This window comes from Vitis vinifera, chromosome 16, assembly GCF_030704535.1.
Source record: "Vitis vinifera cultivar Pinot Noir 40024 chromosome 16, ASM3070453v1".
NCBI classification, from domain to species: Eukaryota; Viridiplantae; Streptophyta; class Magnoliopsida; order Vitales; family Vitaceae; genus Vitis; species Vitis vinifera.
This window is the reverse complement of record NC_081820.1, coordinates 20832343-20844604: the sequence shown is the minus strand read 5'-3', so window position 1 is coordinate 20844604 and position 12262 is coordinate 20832343.

Sequence of the window (12262 nt, the reverse complement as noted above, 5' to 3'; positions counted from 1 at the left end):
ATAGAATTCCAAAGAACATAAGGTTAGAGTTAGAATTCAGGGTTTGAAGAACGGATCTCTATAGGTAAGATTTTTTTCTTCTAATTCTTCAATTTTATTTTTTTAGATTCGTCACTTTTTGTGAAAACTTTAGGTAATTTTTGAAGAAACCCCAATCTAGATTAGGGTTTTTTTTTTTTTTTTTTAAATTCCAGATTTTCTATTGAAGAAAAAAAAAGGACATTATACATGTTTGGAGTTGCAGTTGACAGAGAGCAGAAAAAGAAATAACGTGGAAGAAGTCTTTGAGGGAGGACTTGAGACGTGATTAGGTTTATAAAAAAAAAATGAAGAAATTTTGAAGATGGTATCATTTGATGTGTGTGATTTGGAAAGTCAAATGACATGTAGAATTGGTGTGTGTACTTTGAAAAGTTAAATGACATGTAGAATCTGGGATGAGAAAAAAGAAAAGAACATATATATATATATATATATATTTTGGTTGATATTATTAAAAGAAGAAGTAGGTCTAGGAAACCTACATAATGATGAGTTTGAATTAAATAAATAAATTCTTATATAAAGTGATGAGAGAAATTATTTTAAATAAACATTTCTAAGAAATTCAATTTAGTTTAGGAATTAGAAACAAATTATTGAGGATGAATTTTTGAAAAAATAAAATAATAAATAATAAAATAAAATAAAATAAATAAAAGGAAACTAATTAATTAAATTGTTATTGGTTAAGAAGTTGGAAAATAATTTTGTGATAATAGTATATTTTTGTTATGTTAGGTGGGAGTTAGATTCTTGGGGCTAAACTCTTCAAGGTTTCTAAGTGCTTTTAAGGTAAGGGAAATTAATGCACTTTTTTTTTTTTAGAAACAAATTTTTATATACATCATTTGGAAACATTTTGAGTTATTATTCGTTTTATACATAGATCAAATATGTTTTGCATGAAATGTATGTTAAAACCTTATATTTTGTTTACAACAGAGAAATGTGGAGATATTATGTTTTGCAAATTTGAATAATTGAAATAAGTGTTTGACTTTGCTTGGTTTGATCAACGAGATATAATAGTTAATTTTTGACTTTTTGGCATTTGTCAACAGGATATAATAGTTGACCTTTACATTTCTTGGTAGGGAATGTAATTGATTTAGACCCCAGCTTCTAAGGGTTTGGTTAGAGGTTATTAGTACTAGTAGTGTTTGGTTTTGTCCACTTTAAATGAACAATTTGAAACTAGCCACCTATTTGAAAAGTTTCACCTAACTGAGCACCATTTGATGTTTGATGACCAGAGTAAATAAATTATTTGAATGTTTTAATTGAATTTGATATGAAAATGTTTGAATCAGAAATGAAAGTGTACAGTTAAAAGTTTTGAATGTATTGGCAAAACTGACTCAAAGGTTTATAAAAATAATTAGTTATAATATCTCCTATTTTGCAAGTGAACTTGAAATATTTCATCCATGGATTGCATTAATGTTCCTTATTGGGCTTTGAGCTCATTCCTATTTGTTGATTACATTTCAGGTACCCTTAGTTCGAGCGAGGCGTGATGGCTAGATCGGGGAATGGTCATCATTAGGATTTTGCTTAGGATGTTATTTTTGGACATTGTTAGCTTATAAGTTTATGTTCATTTGGATTATTTGGTTTTTGGAAGCTATTTAGATATTGAACTTTTAATTTTTATTTTATTTTATGATAGTTAGAAGTTGAGATTTGGAGATTATGAAAATTTTGTTAGCACTTGAATTATTTGAGTTTGCAATCTATTTGGATAATGGATTTTGGTTGATAGATGCTTAGTTTTAAAGTTAAGTTTTGACGATTTTAGAATTTTTGTTCTGTTACTCTGAACAGGTATTTGGTAATTGGTAACTTCCAGTTATAAGATAATTGTTTAGGTCAGGTTATACTTTAAGCCTTTGGGTTTGAGGTGTGAAATGACTGTCATACCCTTGGAGTGGGTCTTGGGGCATGACAAAGTGGTATCAGAGCACTAGATTGTGATCTTGATGGGAACTTGTTTAGTTTACCTTTGGGAATAGATGAGTGATGCATTAGTTTAAGTTTCAACTTCATCTAGTCCGATTCATTTTATTCCTTATAATTCTGATTTGCTTATTTGGCTTCTTAGTGACTAATTTAGTTATACCTTTTGCTTTATAGGACACCATGCCACCAAGGAAACCTGCATCTTCCCAAAACAGTCAGGCTAATGATGATATACCTCACCCACCTAAGGCTTTGCCCCCTATGAGTACTGAAGGGCTTTATAGATATTTAGGGACTTTGGCTGGCTTGGTTGAGCGTCAGGCTAGAGCTACTAGAAGTAATGGTCAATGACAATCCTCATCTACTAGTGGTAGCTCCTTTGACGACTTTAAGAAGTTGGGTCCCCCTTACTTTTCTGGTACTTCAGATCTAATAGAGACATAGGCTTGGATTATGAAGATAGAGAAATTCTTTAATGTCATTGATTGTTCTGAGGAGCAAAAAGCCTCTTATGTAACATTTATGTTAGACCAAGAGGCAGACCATTGGTGCCGTATGACTAAGAGGTTTTTGGAGGATCAGGGGCCTATTGTTTGGAGTTAGTTTAGGGAGGCTTTTTTTAAGAAATACTTTCCTAATAGTGTTCGACGACAAAAGGTGGGAGAGTTTGTTTGTTTGGAACAGAGGAATTTGACTGCGGCCCAATATGAGGCTAAGTTTACTGAACTATCACGTTTTTCCCTATAGTTGATTGCTATAGAGGAAGAAAAAACATTAAAGTTTCAGGATGGACTGAAGCCTTATCTAAAGAATAAGATATCAATTCTGAAGCTTAGTGTTTATTCAGAGATGGTAGACAAAGCCCTTATTGCTGAGAAGGATAATGAAGAGCTTCACCAGTATAGGGAACAACAAAGGAAGAGGAATAGAAATGATGGTGCTCATGGTAACCAAGCGTAGAAAAAGTCTGCTCTAAGTAGAAATCAGAATAAAGAAAAAACAACACAAAATTTAGATGGGATTTGTCCTACTTGTGGTAAGAAGCATGTGGGTAGGTCATGCTATAGAGAGACAAGAGCTTGCTTTGGTTGTGGAATACAAGGACATATGGTTCGGGATTGTCCAGAAAATAAGAAGTTTGTATTTGGGAAGCTTAAGGAGTAGAATAAAGAAGATAGACAAAAGCCCGGGACTCAAGGGCGGGTATTTTCTATGATTCATAGAGATGCTCAGGCTACTTCTAATGTGGTGATAGGTATCCTTCGAATTCACACCTTATTTGCTAGAGCTTTAATTGATCATGGTTCAACGCACTCTTTTGTTTCCGTATCTTTTACTGGTTTGTTGGGTATGTCGATTGATAACATGAACTTTGATTTATTTGTTGCTACTCTTTTGGGAGATTCTGTTGTGGTTAATAAAATACTTAGAGATTGTTGTATGATGATTGGGTATAGAGAGATGATAGTTGACTTAGTACTTCTTGACCTCCAAGATTTTGATGTGATTTTGGGGATTGATTGGTTAGCTTCATACCATGCATCTATTGATTGTTTTGGGAAAAGAGTGATGTTTAGCATTCTTGGTCAGCCTAATTTTAGTTTTGAGGGGAAGCATGTGGACAAACCACTGCGTATGATCTCAGCCTTGCGAGCTAGCTCTTTGCTCAGGAAATGTTGTCAAGGCTTTTTTTGGCTTATGTTGTGAATGAGGAAAATGATTTAAAGTTAGAAGGCATACCCATTGTAAAGGACTATCCTGATGTCTTTCCAGAGGATCTACCTGGCTTGCCACCAGAGAGGGAAGTGGAGTTCACCATTGATTTGGCACCAGGGACAACTCCTATATCTAATACCCCTTACAGGATGGCACCTATGGAGCTTAAGGACTTAAAGATTCAACTTCAAGAGTTGTTATATAAGGGCTTCATTAGGCCTAGTGTTTCACCTTGGGGAACTCTTTTTTATTTGTAAAGAAGAATGATGGATCTATGAGACTCTGCATTGATTATAGAGAGTTGAATAAGATGACGATGAAGAACAAGTATCCTCTTCCTCGGATTGATGATTTGTTTGATCAACTTCAGGGTGTATGTGTGTTCTCTAAGATTGATATTCGGTCTAGTTATCATAAGTTAAAGGTTAGAAGTGAAGATGTACCTAAGACTGCTTTTCAAACTAGATATGTGCATTATGAGTTTTTGGTTATGCCTTTTGGTTTGACTAATGCACCTGTTGCTTTTATGGACTTAATGAATAGGGTATTCAAGCTTTATCTAAATTAGTTTGTGGTGGTTTTTATAGATGATATTTTGGTGTACTCAAAGAGTAGGGAGAAGCATGAGCGTCATTTGAGTATTATATTGCAGACTCTAAAAAATAAGCAATTGTATGTTAAACTAAAGAAGTGTGAGTTCTGGTTAGACAAAGTCTCTTTCCTTGGGCATGTGGTGACCAAAGATGGCATATCTGTTGACCCTGGAAAGGTAGATGCTATGTCAAATTGGAGGAGACCTAATACTGTGACTGAGATTCGAAGTTTCTTAGGACTGGATGGTTATTATAGGCAGTTTACTGAGGGGTTCTCTAAGATCGCCCTACCTTTGACCAGGTTGACTCATAAAAGGTTAAGTTTGAGTGGTATAATGATTGTGAACATAGTTTCCAAGAGTTAAAGAACAGATTAGTGACAACTCCTATTTTGACTATCTCTTCAAGCTCAGGAGGGTTTGTGGTGTATAGTGATGCCTCTCGTCAGGGTTTGGGTTGTGTTCTTATGCAACATGGGAAAGTTGTAGCTTATGCTTCTAGACAGTTGAAGTCTTATGAACAAAATTATCCTACTCATGATTTGGAGTTAGCTGTAGTAGTTTTTGCACTTAAGATCTGAAGACATTTTCTTTTTGGTGAAACTTGTGAGATATTCATAAATCATAAGAGTTTGAAGTATTTATTTTCCCAAAATGAATTGAACATGAGAAAAAGGTGGATTGAACTACTTAAAGATTATGACTGCATTATTCAGTATCACCCAAGGAAGGCGAATGTCGTGGCTGACGTCTTGAGCAGGAAATTTGTTGGTTCCTTAGCAGCTATTAAAGGTTGTTAGAGGAAATTATTGGAATATTTGAGGAGTTTACAAGTCCATATAAGAGTTTTGGACTCAAGAGCTCTTGTGGCAAACTTTATAGTGCAACTAGACTTGGTTGGGAGAATTAAGACCCTACAAAAGAATGATATGCAATTAATGCAGTTTATGGAGGAAGTTAAAAGGGGTAGTAAGCCTGACTTTATCTTATCAAATGATGGGATTTTGAGATTTGGGACTAGACTTTGTGTCCCAAATGATGGAGATTTAAGAAGGAAGTTACTGAAGGAAGCTCATTGTTCTAAGTTTGCTATCCACCCAAAAGGGATGAAGATGTATAAAGGTTTGAAGCAAAATTATTGGTGGCCAGGTATGAAATGAGATATTGCAAGGTTTGTGGCTCAGTGTTTGGTATGCCAACAGGTGAAAGCTGAGCATCAACGACTAGTAGGATCATTACAACCACTTTCTATTCCTGAATGGAAATTGGAACATATTACCATGGACTTTGTGACAGGGTTTCCAAGAACCTTAGGGGGTAATAATGCTATTTATGTAATTGTGGATCGACTAACAAAATCTGTTCATTTTCTACCTATGAAAGTCAATTTTTCTATGGATCGTTTGGCTTCTCTTTATATTAAGGAGATTGTGAGAATGCATGGTGTACCTGTTTCTATAGTATCTGACAGAAATCCTCGTTTCACTTCTAGATTTTGGCACAGTTTATAGAAAGCATTAGGTACTAAGTTGAGTTTTAGTACTGCTTTTCATTCGTAGACTGATGATCAATCAAAAAAGGTAATTAAGGTCTTGGAAGATTTGTTAAGAGATTGTGCTTTGGACCTAAAAGGTAATTGAGATGATTATTTGCTCCTAGTGGAGGTTGCTTATAATAATAGCTTTCAAGCTAGCATTGGGATGGCACCTTTTGAGGCGTTATATGGTAGGAGATGTTGATCTCCTATTTGTTGGGATGATGTTGGAGAGAATAAACTTTTGAGGCCTGAACTTGTGTATTGATTGTTGAAAACGTCTCTTTAATTAAAGAAAAATTGAAAGCAGCACAAATCAGATAAAAGAGTTATGCTGATAATCACAGAAGAGATTTGGAGTTTGAAGTAGGTGATCATGTTTTTTTAAAAGTTTCACCTATGAAGTCTATAATGAGATTTGAAAGAAAATTGAAACCCAGTCCTCGTTTTGTGGGACCATTTGAGGTATTAGAAAGAGTAAGTACTTTGGCTTATAAAGTGGCCTTGCCCCCAAGTCTATCTAAGATTCATAATGTATTCCATGTTTCGACTTTGAGGAAATATATTTATGATCCCTCTCATGTTGTGGAGTTGGAACCTATTCAAATTTCTGAGAACTTGACCTATGAAGAGGTGCCTGTTCAAATTCTGGATGTGATGGATAAGGTACTACGACATGCTGTTGTCAAGTTGGTAAAGGTCCAGTGGAGCAATCATAGTATCCAAGAGGCCACTTGGGAGTTAGAAGAAGAGATGAGAGAAAAACATCATCAATTATTTCAAGACTCAGGTATGTCAAGTTTAGAGGACTAAACTTTTGTTAAAGAGGAGAGGATGTAACGCCCAATTTTTTTTTTAAGGATAAGTTAGGAAAATAATAATAATAATAAAATTAGTTAATTAATTAATTTAATAAAATTAAAGAGAGATAAAACTGTAATTTTCCAAATAAATACCCTAGGTATAAATTAGAAATTACTATTCTTCATGTTCTTTTTTTAATAGCATTTCTGTTCACAAAATTCCAGAGAACGTAAGATTGGAGTTGAGATTCAGGGTTTAAAGAACAGATCTCTATAGGTAAAAAAAATTTCTTCTAATTCTTCAATTTTATTTTCTTAGATCTGTCACTTTTTGTGAAAACTTTAGGTAATTTTTGAAGAAACCACAATCTAGATTACGGTTTGTTTTTTTTTAAAAAAAAACAAAAAAATTCCAAATTTTCTATTGAAGAAAAAAAAAATGGACATTATACATGTTTGGAGTTGCAATTGACAGAGAGCAAAAAAAAAAAAATAACGTGGAAGAAGTCTTTGAGGGAGGACTTAAGACGTGATTGGGTATATAAAAAAAAATGAAGAAATTCTGAAGATGGTGTCATTTGGTGTGTGTGATTTGGAAAGTCAAATGACATGTAAAATTGGTGTGTGTACTTTGAAAAGTTAAATGACATGTAGAATCTAGGATGAGAAAAAAGAAAAAATATATATATAGGTTGATATTATTAAAAGAAAAAGTAAGTCTAGGAAACCTACATAATGATGGGTTTGGATTAAATAAATAAATTCTTATATGACGTGATGAGAGAAATTATTTCAAATGAATATTTCTAAGAAATTCAATTTAGTTTAGGAATTAGAAACAAATTATTGAGGATGAATTTTTGAAAAAAATAATAATTAATAAATAATAAAATATAATAAAATAAATAAAAGAAACTAATTAATTAAATTGTTATTGGTTAAAAAGTTGGAAAATAATTTTGTGATAATAATATCTTTTTGTGATGTTAGGTAGGAGTCAGATTCTTGGGGCTAAACTCTTCAAGGTTTCTAAGTGCTTTTAAAGTAAGGGAAATTAATGCATTTTTTTTTAGAAACAAATTTTTATATACATCATTTGGAAACGTTTTGAGTTATTATTCGTTTTATGCATGAATCAAATATGTTTTACATGAAAATGTATGTTAAAACCTTTTTTTTTTTTTACAATAGAGAAATGTGGAGATATTATGTTTTGAAAATTTGAATAATTGAAATAAGTGTTTGACTCTGCTTTGTTTAGCTCTTGTCAACGAGATATAATAGTTGACTTTTGACTTTTTGGCTCTTGTCAACGGGATATAATAGTTGACCTTTACATTTCTTAGTGGGGAATGTAATTGATTTGGACCCCAACCTTTAGGGGTTTGATTAGAGGTTACTAATACTAGTAGTGTTTGGTTCCGTCCACCTTAAAGGAACAATTTGAGGTTAGCCACCTATTTGAAAAGTCTCACCTAACTGAGCACCATTTGATGTTTGATGATTAGAGTAAATAAATGATTTGAATGTTTTGACTAAATTTGATATGAAAATGTTTGAATAAAAAATGAATGTGTACAACTAAAAGTTTTGAATGTATTGGCAACTGACTCAAAGGTTTATAAAAATAATTAGTTATAATATCTTTTATTTTGCAAGTGAACTTGAACTGCATTAATGTTCCTTATTGGGCTTTGAGCTCATTCCTATTTGTTGATTACTTTTTAGGTACCCTTAGTTCGAGCGAAGAGTGATGGCTAGGTCGGGGAATTGTCACCATTAGGATTTTGCTTAGGATGTTATTTTTGGACATTGTTAGCTTATAAGTTTATGTTCATTTGGATTATTTGGTTTTTGGAAGCTATTTAGATATTGAACTTTGATTTTTTTTTAATTTTTTTTTTATGATAGTTTGAAGTTGAGATTTGAAGATTATGAAAGTTTTGTTAGCACTTGAATTGTTTGAGTTTGCAATATATTTGGATAATGGATTTTGGTTGATGGATGCTTAGTTTTAAAGTTAAGTTTTGAAGATTTTAGAATTTTTGTTCCGCTACTTTGAACAGGTATTTGGTAATTGGTAACTTCCAACTACAAGATAATTGTATGGGTCAAGTTACACTTTAAGTCTTCAGGTTTGAAGTGTGAAATGACCATCACGCCCTTGGAGTGGGTTTTGGGGCGTGACAATAATACCATAATTTTTGTAATGAAACTTATTTCTTACCCTTAACATTATCATAAGCAAACTGTTAATATGATATCATCTTTTACAAACTTGATTACTTGATCATAGCTGCATACATATGACAACCTAAGGATACTAGATCTAATTACAATGAAATACAAAAACAAAAAACTTTAGATTTAGAGCTTAAACAACTACCTTTTGATCTAGATGTTCCTAGATCAAAACTCCCCTTGAAGAAGATGGTCTCAACTACCTAGTAATCTTCCACCGAATCACTCATTCTTTGGCCCTTAGCACTTGTGTAGAATGGCTCCAAATCTTCTTAAGAAAGTGATGAAGGTTCTCTAGAAGACAATGATATGGAATGTTAAAACCTAAACCCTTAAGAGGGGTTTATAGTCTTCCTCATGGATTCAAGTCACTTAAGCCCATTTTAGGCTTAAGTCACTTAATCTAGCCCATTAGGTCCTATTGGGACCTAATTAATTAATTAATCCAATTTAGAAGCTAAAATTGATTAATCATAAAATCATAGATAACCTTACATTTTTACTAAAATGCCCTTATGCATATAAATGATTAATTCTTCATGTAACCTCAAGACTTTGTGTCAACAAAGAATCCAAGATACAAACTAATTAAACCCAAGTCAATCAATTTTTCAAGTTCGTAACCTATTATCCACTACATGCAAACTCCTCATGAATTGATATTCATAATTTAATTGGATAAATGTCATCAACCTCTTAAGATTATATCTATAGTTCTTGAGTCTCAAATCTTTCTATTATGTGATCAACTGACATAATATGATTCTAAGAGCATATGTCAAATTCTACATAATGCATTATTGTAACCATATATTTCATGATCACATATTTTTAAAATCACCCAAGAGGACATGTCTCAATCCTATGAGGAGATATTATGGTGTCTATCTTGAGAATATTTATTGTCACCTGTTTTGATCAATAGTGGCTTAATTAGTATGGAATATATAACTACCTTAGGGTCTCACTCATAGATTAAAGCCACTGAAGACTTTAACACTAGTTTAACACCCTTTCAAGGTTGAGAGTTTATGCAATATAGTAGCTTAGTGAAGTCATCATAGTTTAATAATTTTATGTTATGACTCATCATAGGTCATGTCTAAGGGGTAACCATACACACTAGTGCGCTTATCATAAGAAATCCATCTTAATGATAAAGACAAGTCATCACTTCATTTAAGAAGTAATGCACTACAATCTTAAATGGATTACCTAATTCTATGAACCAATTATAAACTTATCGACTTGCAAGAAACTTATGACTTGGATCTTCTATGTAACTCCTAATGCACCCAAACCATGTACAATGCGAGTGATACATGTGTGAATACTTAAACAAAAAATAATGCAATCAAGGATAAAAGAAAGACCAAAAATCATAATATATAAATACATTAGTGAAATCTTATTTTGTTACATCATGTTATGTTTTCAAGGGCTTTATCATAACACAAACATCAACCAAGAAAAAAAAAACATTGTTAGGATAGAGCCCTTGTATAACATGATGTAAGAAATTTAGAGTTTATTATTTATTTAATAAAGTTTTAGTTATACTTTAATCTATCCTTATTCTATGCATTATACCTTATGAGCATACATTTTGACATTTATTTCTTACATTGTACATGACTTGAATGCATTAGGAGTTGCACAAAAAATCCAAGTCATGGGTTCCTTACAAGTAGATGATTTGTTCATAACTAGTTTGTGGACTTCGACAATTCATTTGAAGCTATAGTACACTACCTCTTAATTGGAGGGATGATTTGTCTTGACCATCAAGATGGGTTTCTCATGGTGATTACACTAGTATGTATGGTTACACATTGGATATGACCTACAATGAGTCATGACATAAGATTATCAGGCTGTCATCATGACTTCACCAAGTTGCCATATTATATTGTGTTTCAACCTTGAGAGAATATTAAACTTGTGTAGAAGTTAGCAATTGCCTTAACCTATGGATGGGATCTTAAAGTGATCATATATTCCATATGGATTAAGTCACTGCTAATGGAAGTTGGTATCAACAAGTATTCTCAATAAAGGCATCATGATATCTCATGGACTTTGAGAGAGTGTATCCCTTTTGATGATCTTGAGGACGAGTTTTCAAGTAAACCATGGTCAAATTAGTTCCTTAAGTGGAACTTTACGTAAGCTCTTTGTGAGTTAGGACATGTCAAATGATCATACAATAAGAAGATTTGTAATTCAAAGACAGTAAAGGTAATCTTGAAATGTTGACAGTTTGCATTTTGTTAAATTATGAACACTAATTAATGAGGAGACTGTATATAGCATATAGTAGGTCACAAACCCGAGCACTTAATGTCTTATTATAATACACATAGGGTAATGAAATGTAGCTAACTCATTATACTAAGATGAAGAGTGAACTTTAGAATTGGATTCTAAGAGAGCCAATAATGTCCTATGGGTCCCAATGGTTCTATTTGAGTTCATAAAGCTCAATGACATGATTTATGAGGGTTAGATTAGTTCTTTGTTCATTTATGTGTATAAGGACATTTTGGTAATCAAGCAAGATTGCACAAATGTTAGTAAACGGTATCTCTGAAATTGATTAATTGATTAATTTGAGTCTTATTAAGTTAGTTAATCAATTAAGACCTTTTTTTAGCTAAATTAAGTAACTCAAGCCTAAAATGGGCTCAAGTTACTTAAGCCTAGTAGGAACCCTATGAATACACTTATAAGATTAGGATTTGTCTTCCACTTTCATTCTCCTTGCATTCCAAAGAGAGAAACTTAGCTTCCTCATTCTAGACTTCCACTATTTGAGTGTTAAGCTCTAAGGTTGAGTCATCGAGTAAAAGATTCAAGGTTTACAAGATCTCAAATGACTTCGAATTTGTTCTTCATGCATCTATAAATACCCCTTACAAGGTTAGGGTTTTAGTCATCCACCTCCATTCTCCCTACATTCCAAAGAGAGAGACCTAGCCTTCACCTTCTAGACTTTCATCATTTGAGTGTCAAGCTTTGAGTTAAGTCATCGAGTGAAAGATTTAGGGTCTACGATATCTCAAACAACTTCAGATTTATTCTTCATCGCAAGCATTAGATCTAGAAACATCCAAATCTAGGTAGGTTCTTTAATCCCATGTTCTAGATCCTATAATTGTTTTAAATGCATGTTTTCCATTGTACGCAGAATCTAGATAAGTCTAGGGAGAATTACATGTAACTAACCTAGATTTAGGATGAGGAATGAAGTAATCTAGCATTCCTTACAAGCATATATACCGCAAACCTAAAATGAAATATGACACCCTTGTATTGGTCACTTTTTTCAAAATAAATGAGAAATATTATCCAGAAAGTACATAGAAATTGTCAAAT